Source organism: Lepidochelys kempii, chromosome 1 (assembly GCF_965140265.1).
Source record: "Lepidochelys kempii isolate rLepKem1 chromosome 1, rLepKem1.hap2, whole genome shotgun sequence".
Lineage (NCBI taxonomy): Eukaryota > Metazoa > Chordata > Testudines > Cheloniidae > Lepidochelys > Lepidochelys kempii.
This window is the reverse complement of record NC_133256.1, coordinates 298292615-298315969: the sequence shown is the minus strand read 5'-3', so window position 1 is coordinate 298315969 and position 23355 is coordinate 298292615. Positions and strand designations below refer to the sequence as shown.

Genomic DNA, 23355 nt, shown 5'->3' with positions numbered 1-23355 from the left:
CATAAGGTGGTACAATAGGACTGCCTGCAGGACTAAAGAGAATGACCTGGTAGAGTCACTCCTAATTTAGTCCCTGGGCCCAGGTCTGCCCAGGCGCTCCTGACCGACCTTACCAAGGCGGCCAGGAGCACCTCGGACACAATGAGGATGGTTTTCAGGCCTATTGCACCGTCTGCTGCCACCAGGCAATGGGTTGCTGCTGCTGTGTAGCAATGCAGTACCACGTCTGCCAGCACCCAGGAGACATACGGTGACAGTGAGCTGAGCGGGCTCCATGCTTGCCATGGTATGGCGTCTGCACAGGTAACTCAGGAAAAAAGGCGTGAAATGATTGTCTGCCATTGCTTTCACGGAGGGAGGGAGGCAAGGAGGGCCTGATGACATGTACCAAGAACCACCCGCGACAATGTTTTTTGCCGCATCAGGCATCAGGATCTCAACCCAGAATTCCACTGGGCGGCGGAGACTGCGGGAACTGTGGGATAGCCACCCACAGTGCAAGGCTCTGGAAGTCAACTAGCCTCTGTACTGTGGAAGCACTCCGCCGAGCTAATGCACGAAGAGCATTTTGTGTGGGGACACACACAATCCACTGTATAAAAACGATTTCTAAAAAACCGACTGCTATACATTCGACCTAATTTCATAGTGTAGACATATAAGAAAAGGCGGTTTGGTTTATTCTTTACTAAACACTGGGGGACGGACTAGTCTGTTTAGAAAAAAAAAATGTTTCAGGTGGAATAGCCCCTCCCCCCAATGTGGGAAATCCTTGTAGCAGCGGTAGATGTCTAGGGTCACCTTTCCTTAGCGCACACGCCTGGGATACGAGTGGCTGTTCTCCGTCTCGCGGGCTGTGACAAGTGGCCGGGACAATTGTATTCACGTATCTGCGCTGCACAACCTCCTGAGCCGAGGCGCGCGCACCGTGGCATTAACGAGCCCAGGCGCCCGGGGCGCGCCGCCTCCCCCCCGGCCAGGTGTGCGGGGCAGAGCAGCAGCTCGTCGCCGGCCGCTGCCGTCTGTCCGGCGGGCACGCGCGCGCGCGCTCCCAGCCTGCTCAGCTCCCTCCAGGCGGGCGGGCGCGCGCCCCGCAGCACTGTCGGGGGCGGTGGGGAGGGGATAGGCTTGGGAGCGCGCCTGCCGGCGCGCTTTGCTCCAGCCTGCCGAGCGGGGAGGAGGGCCAGGGGCTCGCCGCGGGAGGTGCGCGCCGTACCACCACCCCGAGCCGGGCAGCGGGGCCGCAGCCACCCGTGAGTACCGTCCGCGGGGGGAGCCTGGGGAGAGGCCGCCGCCTCGCCGGGCCCTGTGGCAGCGGGGAGAGGTGGCGCCGCTGCAGCGCCGGGCATGGGGAACGCGCGACCCTCCGCCTCCCGGTGTCCTGCGCCGGCTGCCCCCAAATGCCCAGGCAGCCCGGCGGGCGCGCGCCCAGCTGGACCGCCCCCGCCGGGGCTGTGCAGGGCGGGGGCCGGCGGGCACGGAGGGGTCTGCTGGAGCCTTGCTCCGGGGCGGCTGGCGGGCGAGACCGGCGTCCAGTCCCCCAGGGTTTGTGTGCGCGTGAGCAAGGCACCTGCATGGGTGTGCGGTGGCCCCGGGCTGTGTAGGGAGCTGTTTATACACCCACCTCCAGGGACGTGCGCACAGGCGTGTGTGTGTTTCCCTATCGGCGCGCTGCCCGCCGCCCCGGGGTGGGGGTGCCTGTGTGGCTCCCCTGCCTGGCCCTGGCCAGGCTCCTTCCCGCCGGGGCAGCGCTACAGGGGCGGGCTGGGAGGGCTGCCTGGTGCCGGGGCACGGTCTGCCAGCGGCAGGTGGCTGGAGCTGCCTGGGGGCCGGTGTGCGGTGCTCAGTTGGGTGCATGCGGGGGCAGCCTGACCGTGCCGACGCCCGCACTGATGCTGGGACTGGGAGAGTCTCTCCCATCCCTGCTGCCCCCGCCCGGCCACGGCCGGAGACGCTGCGCGCGTCGCGCTCCGTCTCCGCGGACCGGGATCCAGCCCCGCCGGGCTGGCCTCGCACGCGGCGCGCTCCGCTGAGCCGGGGAGGTCGCCATTTCACGCGCAGAGCAGGGGGCAACAGGCTGCCTGCTTGGCGGGGCGCCCGCTTCCCCTGCCTCCCGCAGGCCGCCTTTTCGCACCCTTGCACGTAAGTGGGTTGCAAATGCGCAACGGCGAAGGGAAGGAGCTGCCTCCCTTGGCTCAGGCAGGCCGCTGTAGCTGCTGCCCTGTCCTCCCACCCACGCCACCCCGCCCCCTCCTCCTCCTCCTCCTCCTCCTCCTGTCTCCCTGGCAATACACGGAAGGAGCTGTCTATGCTGAAGTAGCAAACTGCATGGGATTAGGGTTGAAGAGTCCCCTGCACGCTGTTAAACGCTTTTCCTGTCCTTAGAGCAGTTTTCTCATGAGTACTGGACCTATTGCTGGGGGATCATTCGCTGCTACTAAAGCATTAGTGAATTATCATTAGTGCTGTTTTTTCTTTTTAGCTGTATCCTGTTATACAGACAGGTTTCAGAGTAACAGCCGTGTTAGTCTGTATTCGCAAAAAGAAAAGGAGTACTTGTGGCACCTTAGAGACTAACCAATTTATTTGAGCATGAGCTTTCGTGAGCATGAAGTGAGCTGTAGCTCATGAAAGCTCATGCTCAAATACATTGGTTAGTCTCTAAGGTGCCACAAGTCCTCCTTTTCGTTATACAGACGGCCATTCGACCAGCACAATCTAGTTTAATTTGAAACCTGTCAAATGTATCATTGTAGTTTGGGAGTGTACAATGTATTTAGTAGAACCATTTTATTTTTAACCCAAAGATGCCTTTCGGCATTTTCCTTGTGGTTAAATTTATATGCACATACCGGGAAATACAGTATACTGTATGGTTGCAACAACTTAACAGTACATAGATACTGCGGTGTTCATCTGCACCTTTTCTCTGCTTCTTCCCTTTTAATGCTAACTGGCAGAAAATGAACATAAAGTCGGTGTGGCAAAAGTATTTACCTTTTAGTTAAAAAGTAATAATTAACCTGACCTTGATCTGCTACTATACCATCGAGCACAAAAGGTTATTTTTGAAGTGTTGAATGTATTTCAATCAAGGCCTTATAGTTCAATAGTAAGTTATATTTGATTATCAGGAAAAATCACAAGACTTCCAAGCTGTTAAAAATTTAAGACGATATTGTGCTTCTGTCAAATCGCCAGCGCTGATCCCTATTGGCCATCCGATTAAGAAAGGTAGTGCAAAACGTTTCTTTGGTGTTTGTATTGTGAGGTAAAGAACATAACAATAGTGTGAGACTGTAGTTTGGGAGTCTAATACTGTTAGGGATGTGAATTTTTCTGCTTATGTAGCGTCCAATTTTGCACTCTTTACTCAGACAAAACCTTTTGATTGAGGCAGTGAAGATTAGCACTTTCACTGGTGTTCCCATTCTTCAGCCTTGTAGTATTTCCTTCTCTGTTGCTTTGCTGTTTAGACTCAAATTAAAAATGTGTTTAGTACATAGTGTGGAACAGTGGATAAAAGTTTAAAACCTAATCCTGCACTCATTGAAGTCAATGGTAAAACTTCCATTAATTCCAGTAGCCATATGATCAACTTCTTCATCTTTTCCAGTTGTTTGACATAATTAACATTACACTTTAAAACTGAAATTGATAGGGCTAGGCGCAGAGCTGGGCATTACTCAGTATCATTGGGCCTCATTTTAGATTTCAGTTCTCCAGATGTGCTGAGAGAAAAGTCTCAAACTTTGGTCAACAAATATCTATAAATATGTGAGCTGAAAAATGGAAGAAGTTGTTCAGATGGTACAATATTGATATAAAAATTTATTTGAAAACCAATTTGCAGGGGCAACAGACATTCTATTTTTAATTCAAACTATTTTATCTCTTATATTTCCATGTATTTGAGGTAGGTTATATTATAAGCATTTCAGGGAAATCTATATGCAATTAGTTGATGGCTGTACTCATTTTAAAATGTTTAATTACTGAGCAAATGACTTAAATGGTTAAACAAGTGAATATTTTTAATACAAATTACAACAAAAACAAATATTTGAAGTCAGAAATGTCTGAAATTATATCTAATCTATGATGTAAAATTAATGTAAATATAGGATTTTTTTTATGCTGAGGCCATTGAAATAAAATATTACCAGTTGGGAGAATATATGGGGAAAGAGTCTGATGCCCTTACTATGCAGTTAGTCTCACTGACCTCAATGGGAATACTGGCAAAATAAGAGAACACTCCTTGTGAGTAAGGGCATCAGAATCTGACCATTACTTAGCATGCTTTTTCTCTAGTGTGGAAAAGATTGTCTAACTGATATTAATTCTGTTGTTGTTAGAGAGAAGGGTTGTAAGAGAGAAAAGGATAATGGTGTAAACATTCAGGTGGGTGTTTACTACTTTGCTGGTGCTGCTAGTTAGATCCTGCTGTGTTGGGGTATTGCCTTCTACTGTGGACTCTGCAAAGATGACAGCATAAGCTTTAACTACAAGATTATAATTGTTCAGCAGAGTTAATGGGAGAGCGACAGCATCACCCTAATTCACCTGTTTTATTGGTGTGCAGGATTGAAATTTCAATTCAACAAAGGTGATGATTTTTTTTTTTATCCAAAGAAGTGAATCTCTATAGTTACTATTTGAATATAAGAAATACTGAGTCCTAAAAAGGCTAACTGGCCTATTACACAGATTAAACTACAGAATAAATATCAAAAAGCAACGCTAAATAAATCTGTTTTGCATATATGTAGCTACATAGTTTCCCCAAATCACCTTGAATTGAGATATTATTTACCCTGTGTTTTTCTTGGCTGTCAGATAACAAAGCCAAACACAATTGAAGCCGACATTGTTATTAAGTGGCATTAGGACAGGCTGGTAATAGTTCTTACTGCATGTATGTTTATGTTCTGTTTTATGTACAGAGCAGGAAAGAAATGGAAAGTAACACTGAAAAATGCATATCCTAGGAGTGTAAACTGAGGGAATGAAGTAGCAGGTCATCTGCTCTGCAATATGCAGTGGATCTGATATTGCCTTCTTGAGTGGGCTGATAGCATGTAGAAAATTCAGTATATTTTCTTTATAGTGATGATTTGCTGAATTTTAAGATAGCAAGCAAATAGTGCCTATTGTTTGTTAACATTAAAGATATTGTCACTTTATGTATACATGTTTGATTAATATTGTAAATTGTACTATTCCTACTATAATTTAAAAGATGTTCTGAGCTTCAGTACATTGTTCTTTAAGGTTGAAATGATGCTCCCTAAGTTTCATCATACTGTTTGTTGATCAGGAAAGCATAGTTGCAAGCTAGCTATATTGCATTCTTCTGAGCCACTGAAGGCTGGCTGAGCTTTTCAGTTATTTACCTCAATAGAAAACTGAAAGAAAAAAAAGAAGTGAACAAAGGAGGTCTGTTTTGCCTGTCCCACTTGCTGGGTTGTTGTCTTTGCCCTTTTCAGTGAAGGAGTGGGTATAGTTGGGTCAGAGTTGAAGAACACTAGAAAAGGAATTCAGCTCTCATGTCGGAATTTGAATGATAGCTTAGTTTAAGTGCAGAGTGCGTTTGTATGAAGTGAAAAATTTTGTATTTCTGGAAGCTATAAGTGACAGATGGTGGTGGACCAACAGAAAGAGTGCGCTACATAGTATAGCTAGAAATGTGTTCAGTCCCTGATTAAAATGCTCAGTAAAAGTAGAGTTATCTGATGAGATTTTTAAGATTGTTGGTAGTGATGCTAGACACTGTGCAAAACTAGACATTTGATTGTGTAAATTAAGGGCAAGCCCTTGCAGCTGGCATACAGTCAGATTTACTCGTCTAGTCTAACTGCATTGCAAATATTCGTCTTGACCACTCTTCAGCTTTCCTCTTGTAGTGCTTGTTGAATACATATAGAAATGTTCATCTGGATCTTCTGTTACTTCCTGCGTTGTTTCAGTTTTGAAATGGTTCAATTCATAATGTGATTACAGCTTTCTCCTTGTTAACTTTTAGTATGAAGCATAACAGCTTGAATTATAAAATCTTCCTGTAAGAGCTCACAGTACCCTTTTTCTTCTTTGAGCAACTATACTTAGTATTTGATCCAAATCTCTGTGCAAAAAATAAAAAAAGTCAAATGAGGAAAAAGAACAGTTCAGAAATAGACGTGATAATTTTAAAAAACAGCCGCATTAAAAAAGAGTTTGCCTTTCAAATTGTCAGTTAAACAAGACACAATTAAGGCTAACTTGGCTTCTCTTCTGTTTTTTTTATAAATCTAAACATAAGATCTCTGAATTTTGGTGAGGCATAAGGAAGAATAAGTTAGCCCTAATTAGGTGTTGTTTGCCTGCACCATTAAAATATACTGAGACCTTTTTATTTCAGCTATTTCTAAATACAATTATTGCTGTAGTTTAATTTTTGCCTTAGAATAAATAGAGTTGATCTGTAACTTAATTGCTGGATACATTAATACCACTGACCTGTATTCAGGTCCTCAATTTAGACAATGTCCCCAAATATGAATATATTAATTTTAAAACATAATTATCCCAGAAAGGGGTTACCAAGATGCTTATAAAAATTAGCGTACCATGATTTTTCACTATTATAACAATTGTTTCTCATTTTCCCGTCCCCCTCAATATCTCGCCATTCCTGTTTGTTGTCATCCATGCTGTTTGTTTAATTTAGATTGTAAAATACTCTGGGAAGGGACCTGTCTTTTCTTTTTTTTAAAGTGGTCAGTAAGATGCCGTTTACACCAATATGAAGATCAGCAAAACATTTTTTTAGCAAAAACATCAATAAAGAGACATTTAATGGTTTAAATGCATTACATTGATTGAAGAAAAAATCAAAATTTGCTACAGGGTTTGGACAGACTAAGGTACAGTATATGACCAGTAGATGCACAAATTAACTTCACACAACGTTTTGTGACCGAGAACTCAATGGTAGTGTGTTAACTCACCTGTAAGGATGAATCATTTAACAGAAGGCACTGAGTGATGACAACCTCTTCTCCTGCTATTCTCACTGGGGATATTACTGTAGTATGGAAAGTGTATGTGGAAAGGAAAGGCTGTAGAAGTTGGTGGATAGAGAGCAACATCTATTATGTGAAAGGCTATCATGTAAATGAAAGGGTCAAGGGCAAAAAGTATTGGAGACTTGAATAGAAAGTAGCAATGAAAGTGAGAGAATTGAGAATAAAATATGTAAGAGATTTGAGGAGAAAGGACAATAGTTTTTGATGGAGCATTGAGAGTTGAATGGATTGAAGAAGAATGTACACTTTTGGAAACCAATTGGCATGTAAAATTGTGGTATGAATTGGAGAAACAGTGGAAAAGATAGCTAATGAAGGTAAAAGTGAAAAATAGAATAGATCAGGAGGAAAGGTAGAATCCTCAGAAAGAAGTTCAGAAGCAGAAAAGATTAGTTACTTGGGAGAAGAACAGTAAAAGGAATAGAAAGTAGAAAGAGAATTGCTTAGGTATTGGCAGATTTTCAGTTCAGTTATGTGGGGCATTACCAGTGCTTAAAACAGGTCATTTAAAGGTTAACAGTGCATGTTCCTATCATTTCCCTGAGAGTACAATCTGTCAGTTAAAAAAGGGCTGTTAAAAGATGTTTGTAATAATTTAATGCAGCTATTATCCCCTCTGGAAAGGCTGGTAACTCTGGTGGCTGGAGTAGCACATAGTGTAAGTTAGACCAGTGGTTTTCAAACTGCGGGTCGTGACCCAGTACTGCAGGATGTAAGGCACTGGGTCATGGTGGCTCTGGTCAGCATTGCCGACTGGGTCATTAAAAGTCCTGTCGGAAGTGCTACCCGGCTAAGGGAGGCTAATCCCTACCTGTTCTGATGCCACGCTGCGCCCTGGAAGTGGCCAGCAGCAGGTGTGGCTCGTAGGCAGCAGGGGCTATGGGGCTCTGCACCGTGCCCCAAGCACTGGCTGCGCTCTCCCATTGGCTGGTTCCTGGCCAATGGGATCTGGGGGGGGGGTGGCACTGACTGCAGGTGAGAGCCGCGTGGAGCCACTTGTGCGCCTCCACCTAGGAGCCGGAACTGCTGCTGGCCACTTCTGGGGTGCAGCGTGGTCTGCAGTGCCAGGACAGGTAGGAAGACTGCCTTAGTACCCCTGCTGTGCCAGGAGGCCCCCGAGGTAAGCCCACACCCCAATCCTCTGCCCCAGCCCTGAGCTTCTGAAACCCGGAGCCCCTTCCTGCACCCCAAACCCCTCATCCCCGGCCCCACCCCAGAACCTGCACGCCATCCCCCCAACCCTGCCCAGCATCTTCTCCCACACCCTGAACCCCTCATTCCTGACCCCAGCCCTGAGCCTCTCCCACACCCCAAACCCCTCATCCCCAGCTCTGTTGCGTCTCGGACATCAATAATTTTCTTCAAATGGGTCACCAGAAAAAAAGTTTGAAAATGACTGATTTAGACAGTCCCATGTGCTGTCCAGACTCTCCACAGCACTATGTGTGGCCCTGGTCCTGATGCTCTTTTTCCTGCCCCAGCACACTCCTTGGCTAGTTGAGCTTGTGAGGGGGTATTTGGAAGGACAGCCTGCTGCTGTTATCCTCAATTGCTGTATTGGCTGATACTTCCCCATCCAGAGCTGGGACTTTTAGAGACTCTTTACACTGCTCTGGCATTTTTACCTAGTACATAGGGGCTGGAGTGAGGTTGAGGATCTGACTCAAGTCAATGGAATGTTACTAGCAGTACTGACAAATTCAAAAATTATGTTAATCCCCAAGAAATCATGAGATTGAAAAAAAAATGCATTCCTTTTATCTGTCTTTTGGATTTTGTGCTTTCAGGATTCAAATTGTGTCACATATGTTAAGCTTTTCCATGAAAACATGGTGACTAGAAACTTCATCCTTTTAAAATGAAAGCTGAGATTCTCATATAATTGTCTCCAGAAGCTGGAGCTTTAAGTACAGCAATCAGATTGTGAGAGTTGTCAGCATAGCACTAGGGATGGATTTGGTCCAGTATGTACAGCAACAGATATCAAAATTAAAAAAACTGAATGTGTGCATATATATAATTCACATGCACAATGAAGAGGCTTGATTCTCCTGTTTCTCCCATCAGTGTAAATTAGGAGTGACTCCAGTAGAGTTATGCTGGCTTTTGTATCCATGTAAGTGAGAGGAGAAACGTGCATTTCAGTTTTGGTTGCTGCAGAAGTGAGCTGAGAGTTGGTGACTCTTTGTGACTTAAAAATAAAATGCCAGGCCTAGCTCAAAAGTTAATGTCGATAGAAAGATTTGTCTTACATATTTATAGCGTGCCCATCGCTACGGTATATAGGCATCCATATAAGTGTTTTGTCCTTCTGTTTTCGGAAGGGAATTTCAGATATTGTGTGGCACATGTGGACAGGGTTTGCATACTTTTCCCTTCTCAGTTTGATTGGGCTGGAATATTTGAAGCCAACCCCTAATTCAAAGTTATTCTCCCTAGTTTTATCTTTAAATCTTGTAGTGGCAGCAGAGTTTCTCAGACCATGTCTTGGTTACCTTTTATAAACCTAAACGAATAAATGTAGTCTGGTCAGGAAATACAGCCTTAGGTGCCTGTCTTCAGGCAACTGTATTTGAAAAATGCTGACCACTTAGAAAATGTTGTTGTGGAGCAAGCTGTATAGTCCAGCGGTGGGATTAGAATGGAGGAGACAGAATTGAGAAGAAGGTGCCTGTAGCAAACAGAAACTAGAGGGAGGCTGGAAAAAAGCATAGTGGAATCAGGAAGATGGGGTCTTGGAGGAGAAAGAACTGAGAGCAGAGACTACGGGCTTGGAACAGAGAAGATGAAAGTCCAGTTCATAAAGGTGCAGAGGGAGAAGACTGATGAGATGCTGACAGTAGACAAAGGCCAGAAAGGAATATAGTTGAGTTTCATCTATGCTACAGAACAAATTGATATATGTTTAACACATTCTGAGTAATTTCCATTAACTGGTTTGTTTAAATCACTTCTGTATATTGTTAGAACATTTAAAATAATTAGAAATATTTCTTTAGGGTTTCACAAAACCTAAACCCCCGTGATCTTCTGTTTCAAGTGCTGTACCTTTAAAAAGCAAGCATGACAGTAATGGGGACCTACAAGAGGGACATGAATATTCATGTGGGATTTTTTTCTTAGTTGAATTGAAAGATGAGCTAGAAGCATTTTGATGTGCAAAATAGAAAGCTTGCTCTTGGCCAAGGAAGAGTTCAGAGAAACCTTCATAGGGTGGAACATATAACCTGGTTTTATCGTCCCTTCTTGACTGTATCTATTGTAATCCAAGGCCAAATGAAAACATAAAAAAAAAAATAAGGGGAGATTCCTTGTAAAACAGCAGTTGATAAAGGAATATTTTATACAGTAAATGATATAAAATAAATGCAATTAAATAGAAATATGAAATATTCCAAAACTTGTAGGTGATGGATTAAAACCTGGACCCTTTTAGAGTAGGAATTAGAAGCTCATAGGAATGTTTGCAATTTATAATACCAGTTTTATTTACATAGTCAGCAGCAAACCATGTAAACACACATGGCTTCCAAAAATACAAAATGCAAAACTATGATTCTTGTAAAAACATCAAAGCACTGTTTTTATGAATGGCACAATTAACTGCCAATCAGAATTTATCTGGACTGCCAAACAGAGCAAGTTGGTGCAAGATCTCACTGTAGCAGAATAGTACAAGTTCTACTAAATCTCTTAAAAAGCATTTATTTATTTAAAATATAACTTAATCACACATCTGTTGTTCTCTGCAGGTCAATTAACACGAGCTGGCCATTGACTAGTTAGTTTCTTGATCCAGATTGTGATGATTATGCATCACATTCATATTGGGGCTAAGTTTTTGAAAAAAGAACATAGAGTTATGGAGAGATAAAAAGAGCTGTGTAAGAGTAGGGAAGGAGAGCAATTGTTTAGAGTGATCCAAAATGGTATAAGTAGGAGAAACTAGATCAAATTAAGCAAAGGAAAGCTTGTTCTGAATATCAAAAAAATCATATTTGTATTAGACTATAGAATAGTCTCCAAAGGCAAATAATGGAAGTTCTGCCACTTGAGTCATTTACAAATAGCCAGGACAAAACACTCTGAAACAAGTCTATACAGATATGGAGATTGAGAAACTTAATACGAACTATATATTTGTTTTTTCCGCTCTAATTTCTATAATTCTGTGATGATTGAGATGTGTAGCACATGTGCAATCCTGTGATAGCAAAAGGATTTGTGAGTGGCTGCAGTTACAGTCTGCCATCAGACCATTACTCTAATTTGTTCTGTCCTGGCTTCTTGCCTCTGCAGCTTATTCGATTTGGGAATCTTATACCGACTTACTGATTAAAATCTATAGTGTATATTTTGAGTTTGCTGTGTTTTCTTTTTCCTTGGGTCCAGATGGGGCTTGGGGCACACAACACAATATGTTTTTTTTGTTCCATATCTCCAAATCTTTTTTTGAACACATCAGAAAGCAGTCTGGTTGTTTGTATCCTTATTCTTCCGTCTGAGGCTTACACTTGCATCTTGTATGATTGTACTGTGACATTACCAGGGTACAGTCTGGACTGATGGACACCTGTGTCCTCTCAATCCTCTAACCTGGGGTGCCTTTTATACTGTTTCGCTGTGAGAGCAACCACTCCTGAACTGTGCCCACACAACCTCCAGTATGTAAATCACTCCCAGTTATATTGTATGAGTGCTACAGCCAGCCACTCATGAATTACATTGCAGAGTAATACCAGCAAATTCCCAGTCCCCCACTTGCCCCCAGAAATGTGCATCTTACTACTGCCCAGCACTCTCATGGACAATACAAGCTCATATAAAGCCTGTCATTTTATTAATAGAAAATGATATGCACAAACCCTGTTATCTCAGATGGAGTTTCCCAAACACTTCAATCCAAACACTGGTTAAGATAAAACAGTAAAACAAGTTTATTAAGTACAGGAAGAAAAATTTTAAGTGATTACAAGTAATGAGGCATAAAAGTAAGAAGTGGTTACAAGAAAATAAAAGGTAAAAAAACCCTATCGTCTAACTTAACAAGCTAAATGAATTCAAAACAAAGGGTCTCTCTCACCACGTGGTTCAGCAGTCTTGCTGGCTGGAACCCTTTCAGCGAGGACTCCTCCCCCAGTTCAGTGTTACTTTCCTTGTCCTTAAGGTGGTGTTGATGCCATGCGCAGAGAGAAAGGGAAGAGTATTTTGGGTCATCTGTTCCCTTTATCATTCTTTTTTTTTTCTTTGAAAATAATCTCCAGCTGGGGTTTAGGAGACAGAAGGTCAGTGGGGATGGGAACATCCAGCTGTTCCTTTGCCAAGATGTAAATTTCTCGCTCACACCCTTTTCCCTGCCAAAGAATGGCCGGTTAACCAGGTGATTGTCAATTTGATTTTGTTGACACCTGGATGAGGTGTCAGTTTGCCTTTTGTCTCTGAGGAAACTGGTTTATGCCTGCTTTTCTAAACTTGGAACATGTCTCAGTGATATCATACAGTAGAATTTTATAGATTTACATAGAACGTTGCCACAGATATTTTACCAGGACAACAATGATCAGCAGATTGAGTTTTCAGATGATACTTCACGAGGCATCCTTTGTACAAAATTTATCATCTTGTAAAAGGGGAGAACATAGGAATACAGACTGTCACAAATACCATCTTGATCCATGACAGTTTGTGATGCAAAATGTAAATTAGAGGAGGATTCAGTGCAGTTAAGTTAGGGTAGTGCGTATACATGGGGAGTTGAGCCAACATTTTCTGGAATATATTGGTGACTCTATTGGTCAGACTGTCTGATACTACATGAATTCTGGGTTGTCTCAGGTTTGTGCTTTCAGTGTATTTCAGTGTTTAGAAGCTAATTTTGACATAGTGGAGTGAACTGTTAGAGTTACTGAGTTGGCTTTGTTGAACTGTGGTAAGTTCTTTGAGAAAGTGAGAGAAGAAAAGGGAAAGAAGGAACTGTTGCCTTGGAAGATGCACAGTGTTTGCAGTCTGTTACATTGGGACTCTGTACATTTGGTGGAAGGGATTTAGGGAGTCTGTTTAGCTGGAGCAGAGAACATTAAGCCAAGAACATATGAGTAGTGTACTTCAGATAATCATATTTAGTACTGACAGGTTTCAGAGTAGCAGCCGTGTTAGTTGCATCCGATGAAGTGAGCTGTAGCTCATGAAAGTTTATGCTCAAATAAATTTGTTAGTCTCTCTAAGGTGCTACAAGTACTCCTTTTCATATTTAGTACTGTCAATGTTAATGGTGCTCTGTAGGGAAAATAATAGACACAACAGCCTTTGACCAAAAAAGTTTACAACATAGACCAGCCAAGGTAGGATATAACAGTTGAAATAAGGGAGGGGGTGGAGAAATCATTGGTGTGGGAGCCAACATAGGCAGGAATAATGGGAAAAGAGTCACAGATGACAGTAATGGGTACAGTATAAAAACCTAAATAGAATACAGTAAAATGTGAAGATAAATTTGAAAGAGGAGGAAATAGCAGGTAAATGGCAATCAAAAAATAGAAAGACCATAATAAGCTCAAAGGACTGTATAAAAGTAGGTGTGAAGCTAAGAGTGGGTGAGTGTGTGGCCCAAAGGGTATGTCTATGCTGGACTGTTTTTACCTGGAGTTAATTGATTGTCAGTTAGGCTTAGGCTAGGGTAACAAACAATTTTATCCTGGAACTAGTGCTTGTAGATGCTTGTTGTAGACAAGCTCACCATACATGTTAGCATTTGTAGGAGGAAATGAAAGCACTGTGAACACTAATTTGCAAGGGCAGTACAGATCTCAAAAATCCTCTTGCAGCGTGATCTGCTGCACTCAGATTGAGGGAATAGATAGAAGAGGATTTGAAATTAGACTCTATAGCCTAGTTATGCACAGAAATAAATAAAACATAAAATAAACATCCATGAGAGGGGACCCTGCCTTTTAATAACTAGCTAGAATATTGTGTGACCTTTCTTTCATCTTTGGTAAATGTTAAAAACCTCTAAAGGAGTCCGTCTTGCTTAAATAATAGACTGCATAGGTTCTCCAGTGCTTTAATGGTTAGAGTATTTGAAATGACACTGCAGTTTAGCAGAGAAACATGTTCAGTAGTGTAAGGTGCAGAAATAATGCTGATACGTAGATTTATATAGGAAAAGGAGGACTTGTGGCACCTGAGAGACTAACAAATTTATTTGAGCATAAGCTTTCGTGTGCGTGAGCTGTAGCTCGTGAAAGCTTATGCTCAAATAAATTTGTTAGTCTCTAAGGTGCCACAAGTACTCCTTTTCTTTTGCGAATTCAGACTAACACTGCTGCTACTCTGAAACCTGTAGATTTATATGTCTAACATCTACTAGATGATGAAAGGTGGATATCACAATTAATTTTATAAAACATGTACGTAAATTATTTCAATATATTCTTTTATCAGTTGCAGGTTTTAACTGTGGTTGTGTGAATTAATATTCAGAATAACACTGTAGACTGTATCTAAACAATTATCCAATTGTGATGGCTAGAGTATGCAATAAGCTACATTTCTGACCGTACCTTAAATGTGTGTGTGCTTGTTTATTTTGATATATAGTAGTAGTATTTGGAACCCATTTGATGCTGTGAGTGCTCATACACTGAACTACAATTTGCAATACCAAATGCAGTTAGTATATTTAAATAGTCTGCCTTGCAACACTGATCCTTTGATTTTTGGTGTGTAATGTTTAGAGAGCCTTTCAGTTGTTTCTTGAACCACCTATAAGCCCTAAATGTTTGTGAAAACAGATGGGCAAAGCATTTTCTGACTGACCAGGGTTCTTGTGTTTTTTATTTTTAATAATATTTTTGACCTCAAAATAACCCACTGTTTTTCTGAAAGGGAAAAATAAAAACCTTGAAATTATCAGTTGGGAGGTGGGTTGACAAAAATGAACCACCAAACCCAAATTTTGAGATTAACTTTGAGCATTTTCTTCTCGCAAAAGGACACATTGTTCAAAATGGAAAAAAAACTTGCAATGCTGTAAGTAATACTCAGGAACATAGGCCTTACTAGTTAATAGATTGAGGATTTAGCTGTTGCCATTATTCAGTGTTTGCCCTTATTCTCCAAACAAGCACCACTAGTGGCAGAACAGGAGCTTCAGGACAGCATGTGACTGCTTTGGTTTTCCTTCCCCCATAAGCAGAAGGATTAGCACCCCATCATAAGCACATCCTGAGGCTCTTTTTCTTGTCTTTCCCTGGGGGCCTTTGCCTCTCCAATCCTATGCTGGCATTTAACGCAGGTATAAGAAAATAGTTAGACATCTAAATTCTATCTTGTATGCCTGTAATTCAGTGGTCTCCAACCTTTCTATGCCCCAAATCACTTTTTGAATCTAAGGGCAACCCAGCCTCTGTCCCTTCCCCAAAGCTCTGCCCCGCTCACACCATTCTCCTCCCCCCTCCCGGGTCACTTGCTCTCTCCCACGCTCATTAACTTTCACCAGGCTGGGGCAGGGGGCTGGGGTTCAGGAGGGGGTGCAGGCTCTGGGCTGGGGCCAACGGGTTCGCAGTGTGGGAGGGGGCTCTGGGCTGAGCCTGAGGCAGGGGGTTGGGGTGCAGGAGGGGGTGAGGGGTGCAAGCTCTAGGAGGGAGTTCGGGTGCAGGAGGGGACTCTGGGCTGTGGCAGAGTGTTGGGGTGCAGGAGCAAGTACAGGGTGTTGGCTCTGGGAGTGGGGTCAGGGCTGGAGAGGAGGGTTGGGGTACAGGAAGTGGTTTGGGGTGCTGGCTCCAGAAGGGGTCTCAGGGTAGAGTTTGGGGTGCAGAAGAGGGTATGGGGTGCTGGCTCCGGGAGGGGGCTCAGGTAAGGGGATTGGCATGCGGCCTCCAAGCCAGGCAGCACCTGCTTCCGGAAGCTCCCGGTTGGCAGCGCAGTGAGGCTAAGGCAGGCTCCCTGCCTACCTCAGCTCCACCATGCTCCTGAAAGGGACCAATGGGCCCCTGCGGACCCTGTGAGGTATGGGGGCACGTGGCTCTTTGCGCTGTCCCTCTTTGTAAGCACCACCCCCGCAGCTCTCCCAGCCAATGGGAGCTGTGGGGGCTGTGCTAGCAGGCAGGAGAAGTGCGTGGAAAGAGATCCCTGCCCCTGAGGCTGCGCTGGACATTTCCGGGAGTGGCGTGGGGCCAGGGTAGGCCGGGAGTCTCCCTTAGCGGCAGCCACACTGCACTACCGGAGATCGCAATCAACTGGGAGATCCTCTAGGATCTCCCAGTCAATCGCGATTGACTGCTTGGTGACCACTGCTGTAATTGTAGGTGTGTCATTGCAGATGCAAGGTTTAAAAGCCTTCTTAAAAAAAAGTTCCCCATTTTTTCCTAAGACTGTGACCAGTTCAGGAACTCCCCCAGAAGAAATACTCTTTTAAAAAAAATTTGCTGCAAAGATAGATGTTTGTGTATGAAAACAAGAAAATGTTCATATAAACTAGTAATTGCAAATTATTAAATGACTAGTTGCAGTTAAAAAAAATTAAAGTAGGACCTGCCAAATGTTCACATCAGGCATAATAAATACCCTGTTCTTCTGTTGTTTGGCAGATCTTAAATTCTTTTAAAATGCAACATGAAAGAACATGTATTGTTTAAAGTACTTCTTTCTTCAGAAGACCTTTATGTATAATACCTTGCTTGTCAGAAAGTTTTCTGTTTTTTAAAAAAAAGCAGGATTTGTATCTGTTAATATTATTCACTCTTGAGAAAATGAAGGCTTGTATTTATACCCAGCTAGTTTAATTTTTGAATAGAGCTTCAGTGTGCGGGGACTAAGAACTATATTGTCAAGAAGATAAAATGCCCAGCAGCTGGCTTTGTGAGACAGCACCAGTATCCAACTTGAAGGACCAGAACAGCCTTCTTCTCTTAACTAACTTCATCAACAGTCTGAATAAATGATACAACCTATTGTAAATCTAATTATGCAGTAGCTTATTTACAAGTATAAAATTTGGCTCAGGGAGTAAGTGAATGCTGGGATTTAATTCTCTGAAGTTCTGAAGCATCCAAAGTAAAAGAGCTTTCTGTGCACATCTGCTTTTAATGATATTTTAACATCAAATTATTGGAGATTTATGGTGATACAAGAAGCAGCTATTTTGGATGAAGGGAGGGGAGCGAATTCAAAATTCATAGGGCTTTCTTAGAGAGAACGTGGCCAGCAGCCCCTTCTCAATTATATAAGCAGTGCTTGAGCTCAGGTTCCTCTGCTGATCTCAACTTTGGTGTCATGGCACAGGGTGATATTCTCTCAGGTAGATAGAGGTTTAAGCTGTTTAGGATCTAAAAGGTAAGGCCAACACCTTAAACGCCACCCAGAAATACACAGGCAGCCCAGTGCAGGTCATGAAGCACAGGCTCACTATGCTTAAGATGGGATATCTGCTTACTAAACAGCCACTGTGCATCAGGCTCAGATTCCACATCCTTTTAAAGGTGTACCCTATGTAGAGTTCATTGCAGTTGGTTAATCTTGAAGCAACAACAATATGGATAATGGTTCAAGGTATCTATCTGAAAGAATGTGTCACAATCTTTTGGCTGTACAGAAATGATAAGAAGCTGATTTGGCTGCAACTGCTATCTGCTCGAGCAGCTGGCAATTCAATGAGACTCTTAACCTGCAAACCTGTACAACAAATGACAGGTGCGCACCCTCATTTGAATATTCTATATTCTCTCTGTATCCTCCAGCTGCATATGTGAAGACCCAAATAATTTAGATAGTACACATTCACTTCTGTGAACAGTACCCTTTAAAAAAATGTTTAACTATCAAAGTATGTGCATAAACATGGACACTGTCTGTTCGGTTCTAGTGTGTAGGCGTATGTGCAGTTATTTCAAAGTCACTTTAGACTAGAGGTCTGTTACTGATCTGGCACCAGTGTAAATGGAAATTAACAGTGAAGTTAATGTTGAATCAAGGAATCAAGCCTTTGATCTCTTGTTCTTTCATTCATTTATAGTTCGATACTACTTTGACACTATAAATATTTCCATATACTTTAAAGTATTACCCCAGGATGTATTCAGAATGCAATCTGAAGAATAGAAAATAGGCTTATGCATTAAACATGAGTGAAGCAACACCAATGCAGGTTAATTCAACTGATTGTGCCAGTTGAGTTGTTTTGAGGAATAATTTAAATTAACATTTCCCAAAAGGGGAGAATATAGTTTTGTCTCTCCAAACAACATTTTAAGCAGATAGTTTTCTGTCAAACTGTGGTCTAAAAGTTCTCTCCTTATCTTGTTTTTCCTAATGGACAAAGTTGAAAACATTTGTGGGAAAGTGTAGGGACACTATTTTACATTTTTATGTGATGGCATTTTGTATCTTAATTGCAACCTTATCTTGTATTTTTATATGCAGTAAGTGGCAATAATAGATGCACTGTTTTAAATAAGGCAATCATCCAGTTCCTGAATGCAGAGTCTAAAAAGTCAGAAGTCATTATCCTGATGACAGAACCAGAAATCCTAAGTAAAATGTATAATAGTGCCGATATCCCTTTTAATACCGTACATCTTTTTAAAGTGCTTAGAAAGCATAAGACAGTGAAGCAATAGAGCTGAATAGTGCAGAAATTAATTCAAAGCTTGGAAGCAGCCATATTTTGCAAATTTAAAGAGGACACTTTTGATTTGAAAATAAATGGAAGACATTTTGCTAGTGGCTTGAAATTTGTTGGGGCTTTTTCCTGTCCTTTCCCTCATTTTTAGATTGTGTTAACGCTTTACTTTAGATCATTTCACAGAAGAGGCATATAAACACAGCATGGTGTGTATATAGAGGAAGCGCACATGATGGTGTGATGTGGGCTAAAGGTTTAATTTAATTTGCATGAAGTCAGAATGACCACATTACAAATGAGTGGAAAAAAAATTGGCTGAGTTGTACATGTCATTTCAAAAAGTGTGAGTAAAACCTTTAAATCACACCACTGTGTATTCTTTATAAGCCACATATGTTGTGTAAAAAAAACCCAAACAACCTGTTCTAGGAATGTTTTACAGAGGATTTAAAGGTATTATTGGGACATTTTTTTTGACCTTCTTTAGTTACCATCAGTCCAAATGTACAGAGTTCAGAGGAGCCAATCTTTAAAAAAGGGAAGCAGAAGGATCCTGGGAAATACAGGCCAGTCAGCCTCACCTCAGTCCCCGGAAAAATCATGGAGCAGGTCCTCAAGGAATCAATTCTGAAGCACTTAGATGAGAGGGAAGTGATCAGGAACAGTCAGCATGGATTCACCAAGGGAAAGTCATGCCTGACTAACCTAATTGCCTTCTATGATGAGATAACTAGTTCTGTGGATGAAGGGAAAGCAGTGGACGTGTTATTCCTCGACTTTAGCAAAGCTTTTGACACGGTCTCCCACAGTATTCTTGTCAGCAAGTTAAAGAAGTATGGGCTGGATGGATGCACTACAAGGTGGGTAGAAAGTTGGCTAAATTGTCGGGCTCAATGGGTAGTGATCAATGGATCCATGTCTAGTTGGCAGCCGGTATCTAGCGGAGTGCCCCAAGGGTTGGTCCTGGGGCCGGTTTTGTTCAATATCTTCATTAATGATCTGGAGGATGATGTGGATTGCACCCTCAGCAAGTTTGTGGATGACACTAAACTGGGAGGAGTGGTAGATATGCTGGAGGGTAGGGATAGGATACAGAGGGACCTAGACAAATTGGAGGATTGGGCAAAAGATATCTGATGAGGTTCAACAAGGACAAGTGCAGAGTCCTGCACTTAGGACAGAAGAATCCAATGCACCGCTACAGACTAGGGACCGAATGACTAGGCAGCAGCTCTGCAGAGAAGGACCTAGGGGTGACAGTGGACGAGAAGCTGGATATGAGTCAACAGTGTGCCCTTGTTGCCAAGAAGGCCAATGGCATTTTGGGGTGTATAAGTAGGGGCATTGCCAGCAGATTGAGGGACCTGATTGTTCCCATCTATTCGACATTGGTGAGGCCTCATCTGGAGTACTGTGTCCAGTTTTGGGCTCCACACTACAAGAAGGATGTGGACAAATTGGAAAGAGTCCAGCAAAGGGCAACAAAAATGATTAGGGGTCTGGAACACATGACTTATGAGGAGAGGCTGAGGGAACTGGGATTGTTTAGTCTACGGAAGAGAAGAATGAGGGGGGATTTGATAGCTGCTTTTAACTACCTGAAAGGTAGATCCAAAGAGGATGGATCTAGACTATTCTCAGTGATAGCAGATGACAGGACAAGGGGTAATGGTTTCAAGTTGCAGTGGGGGAGATTTAGGTTGGATATTAGGAAAAACTTTTTCACTAGGAGGGTGGTGAAACACTGGAATGCGTTACCTAGGGAGGTGGTGGAATCCCCTTCCTTAGAAGTTTTTAAGTTCAGGCTTGACAAAGCCCTGGCTGGGATGATTTAGTTGGGATTGGTCCTGCTCTGGGCAGGGTGTTGGACTAGATGACCTCCAGAGGTCCCTTCCAACTCTGATATTCTATGATTCTAAGCCACAAAAACTTAAAATGATATAAAATAGCTTTTCTAAACTGAAAATCACTCTGGACACCAAGAGCTAGAAGCAAGTGCTATTTGTTTCTTTGGAAAGCTGGGAAATCTTCTCTTGTCAGTGGTATAAAGCTCGCATTCTAGCCTTGCAGTGACATGAGATACTGTATCTTAAACCTCTCAAGAATCCAGAGAGGTTTAAGATACAGTATCTCATGGAAGGAAAAGAGCTATTCCACATTTGGAAAGAAATTAGGGGAAAAAATTGGTAGATTATTTTAAAAATTTGGAGTTGTTTGAAGGTGCTCAGTGGTTTATTTGTTAAAAATAGTCCTGGAGCAGATGGGCAAAGGGCAGATATTGTGGTAAAAGACACAAATTGCATAATCATGGGATTTTAAAAACATCACTTTAATTAAAAATTTCACATTTATCAGCAGAATATTCCCACCACTAATGTGATGTGTGTGGCTGCATGTCTGTCGGATGTATTTCAAAATATAAAAAGGCATATCCTGATCTCTAGATGCCTTGGACTTAATTTTAAAAACACAGTGACATAAAAACCCAGCAGCAAATATACTGGATGAGAGCAATTCGTGGATTGGATATAACAATAGTGAATTTAATAATCAAATGGATCTGATATTATAAGTATTTTTAACAGGATTACAGGATGCAAATGGCTTTATGTAAGATGGATTACCCGTGCTTTTAATATTTGATCATTTTAGGGGTAGATGCCTGCATTTTATACACAACCTAGTACATTGAGTTTGGAAAGTGGTGTTCTTCTGATTGGAATCCTAGATATATTTTTAGTTCTCTTTTCACAGTTTAAAGCGTTGAATTTAAAACCTGTGAGTAGTTATTTTAATAGCTTTCAAAATGGATAGCCTCTTTGGGTATGTCTGCCTGGCAATTTAAAAACCCATGGCTGGCTTGTGCCAGCTGACTTGGGCTTGTGGGCTCAGGCTAAGGGACTATTTAATTGCAGTGTAGATGCTTGGCCTTAAGCCTGGGCTCAAGGACCATGCAAGGAGGATCCCAGAGCTCAGACTGTAGCCCGAGTCAGATTGTCTACACTGCAGTTAAACATCTCCTTAGCCTGAGCCCTGCAAGCCTGAGTCAGCTGGCACAGGCCAGCACCAGGTGTCTAACTGCAGTATGAATGTACCCTTAGTTTTTGAGTTTCGCTTCAATAGGTATCAGACTATCACTTTGTGTACTTTTCCTAAGGCAAAGAATGTACATGGCCATTCTACATAGTTGTCAAAACAGCACCACAAAACACCTAATGTATGCTGTATACAGGAGACATTTTTGGGATAAAATGTCGTACAATGAACAAGATCAGTGAACTGTTAGTTTTGGACTGAAGTACATGGAAAATGTCATGAGCAATTAAACTCCGAAGAATGTCTGAAAAGTCTCATACTTCCAGTACTGCAAGTTCTTGACCTTTTGGTAAATGAAATTTCAGGAAGCTTGCAGCTGGCACAGAAGGGTTGCTTCATGTGGCACTGCATTGTTGGTGGTGCTTTATTCTGTGAATGCTTATAATATGCCACTCCCTATTAGGGGAAAGGAGAGTTACCTTCTTTTAAGGTAATACAACTCTCTTTGGAAAGCTGAAGACTTTGAAATCCATGGAGGAATCATTTTTTATTAACAAATTTAACTGGAAAGATGCCAAATAGTTGACATTTTTGACTTTTATGCTAGTTTGAACTAATTCTTTTGTCTCTGATTTGTCAGCATTTGTAAGGAGATAACTATGCTCAGAGGAGAACTGTGATACTGCTTCCTAGTGCTAGCATCATGGTCCCTACCAAGCCAGCTATTTATGCTGCTCTACTCCTGTGGAGGAACACTTCTAGTGCACTGCAGTGTGTACCCTTTAGATATAGGCTGACGGAAGGAGGCAGCATTGAGGCTATACAGAAGGTAATGACTTTGACCACTGGGAGCACTTAATGGATATTTATGTAATATTGCACATCAGAAGTGTGCAAGAAAACTATAATTTCAGCTGGTTTTAATTAAAGGGAATCAATACCATTATCTTTCTTTTCTCTTTTTCTTTCAACTGCTAGTAATGCATTCTCATAAGAAATGTGAGCACAAGTTGCAGATTACGATTAATTGCAGCTGACCTGATGGCCAGAATTCTGTTTCACTTGGATCAAAATATGGGTTCTAGTGCTGTCAACCAGGAGTTGAATTGTTATGATGACAGCATAGGCTGCCTCTACAGAAGGGAGTGCCTTGTGTTGCGCTCAATCTACCCCCTCAGTCTGAAGTTCACATTTAGTTATTGAAGGACTCCATACGGAGCAACACTAAAACCGGCAAGACCAGAGGAGGTGGGAATGCTGTGAGTAGGCTCTTTGACAAGTGGTGAAAGTAACAAATGGAAACATCTTAGAAAACCTCCCTTAAAATGGTTAAGTATGGAATTTACACTTTGAAAATCCAGTGTGGTGGGAGGTACCCTGGTTTCATTAAGTAGACCCCAAATTCCAAACCATGTGCCTGAGAACCCTTACCTCCCCCTAGGACCAGATCACCTGGTGGTTCCCTTCAACCCTTGAGGAAAGAGGAATTAACCCCACAAACAGATGGTCCACTGAGTTATGAAACAGCACTTTTATCTGGTTAGCAACAAACCCTTGATTAGTACAAGACAGTATGGGCAGAGGGAAGGAGGTTGGCTATGGGGAGTCTCATATACCTCCAGCCAGTGG

General features: G+C 42.4%; 1 protein-coding gene across 20 annotated transcripts in view; it reads left to right on the top strand.

Moving 5' to 3' along the window:
- Window positions 1-1123: 1123 nt before the first annotated feature.
- The window catches only part of NRCAM (neuronal cell adhesion molecule), a 298298-nt gene continuing 276066 nt past the window's right edge, over window positions 1124-23355 (top strand). For 19 of the 20 annotated variants that reach the window (XR_012156792.1, XR_012156791.1, XM_073328057.1 and 16 more), the window contains exon 1: window positions 1124-1253. The gene's annotated coding sequence lies outside the window, so the exon portion shown is untranslated. Of the gene's footprint in view, window positions 1254-2000; window positions 2143-23355 lie in introns of those variants that run through there. The other variant, XM_073328048.1, reaches the window with a different exon arrangement.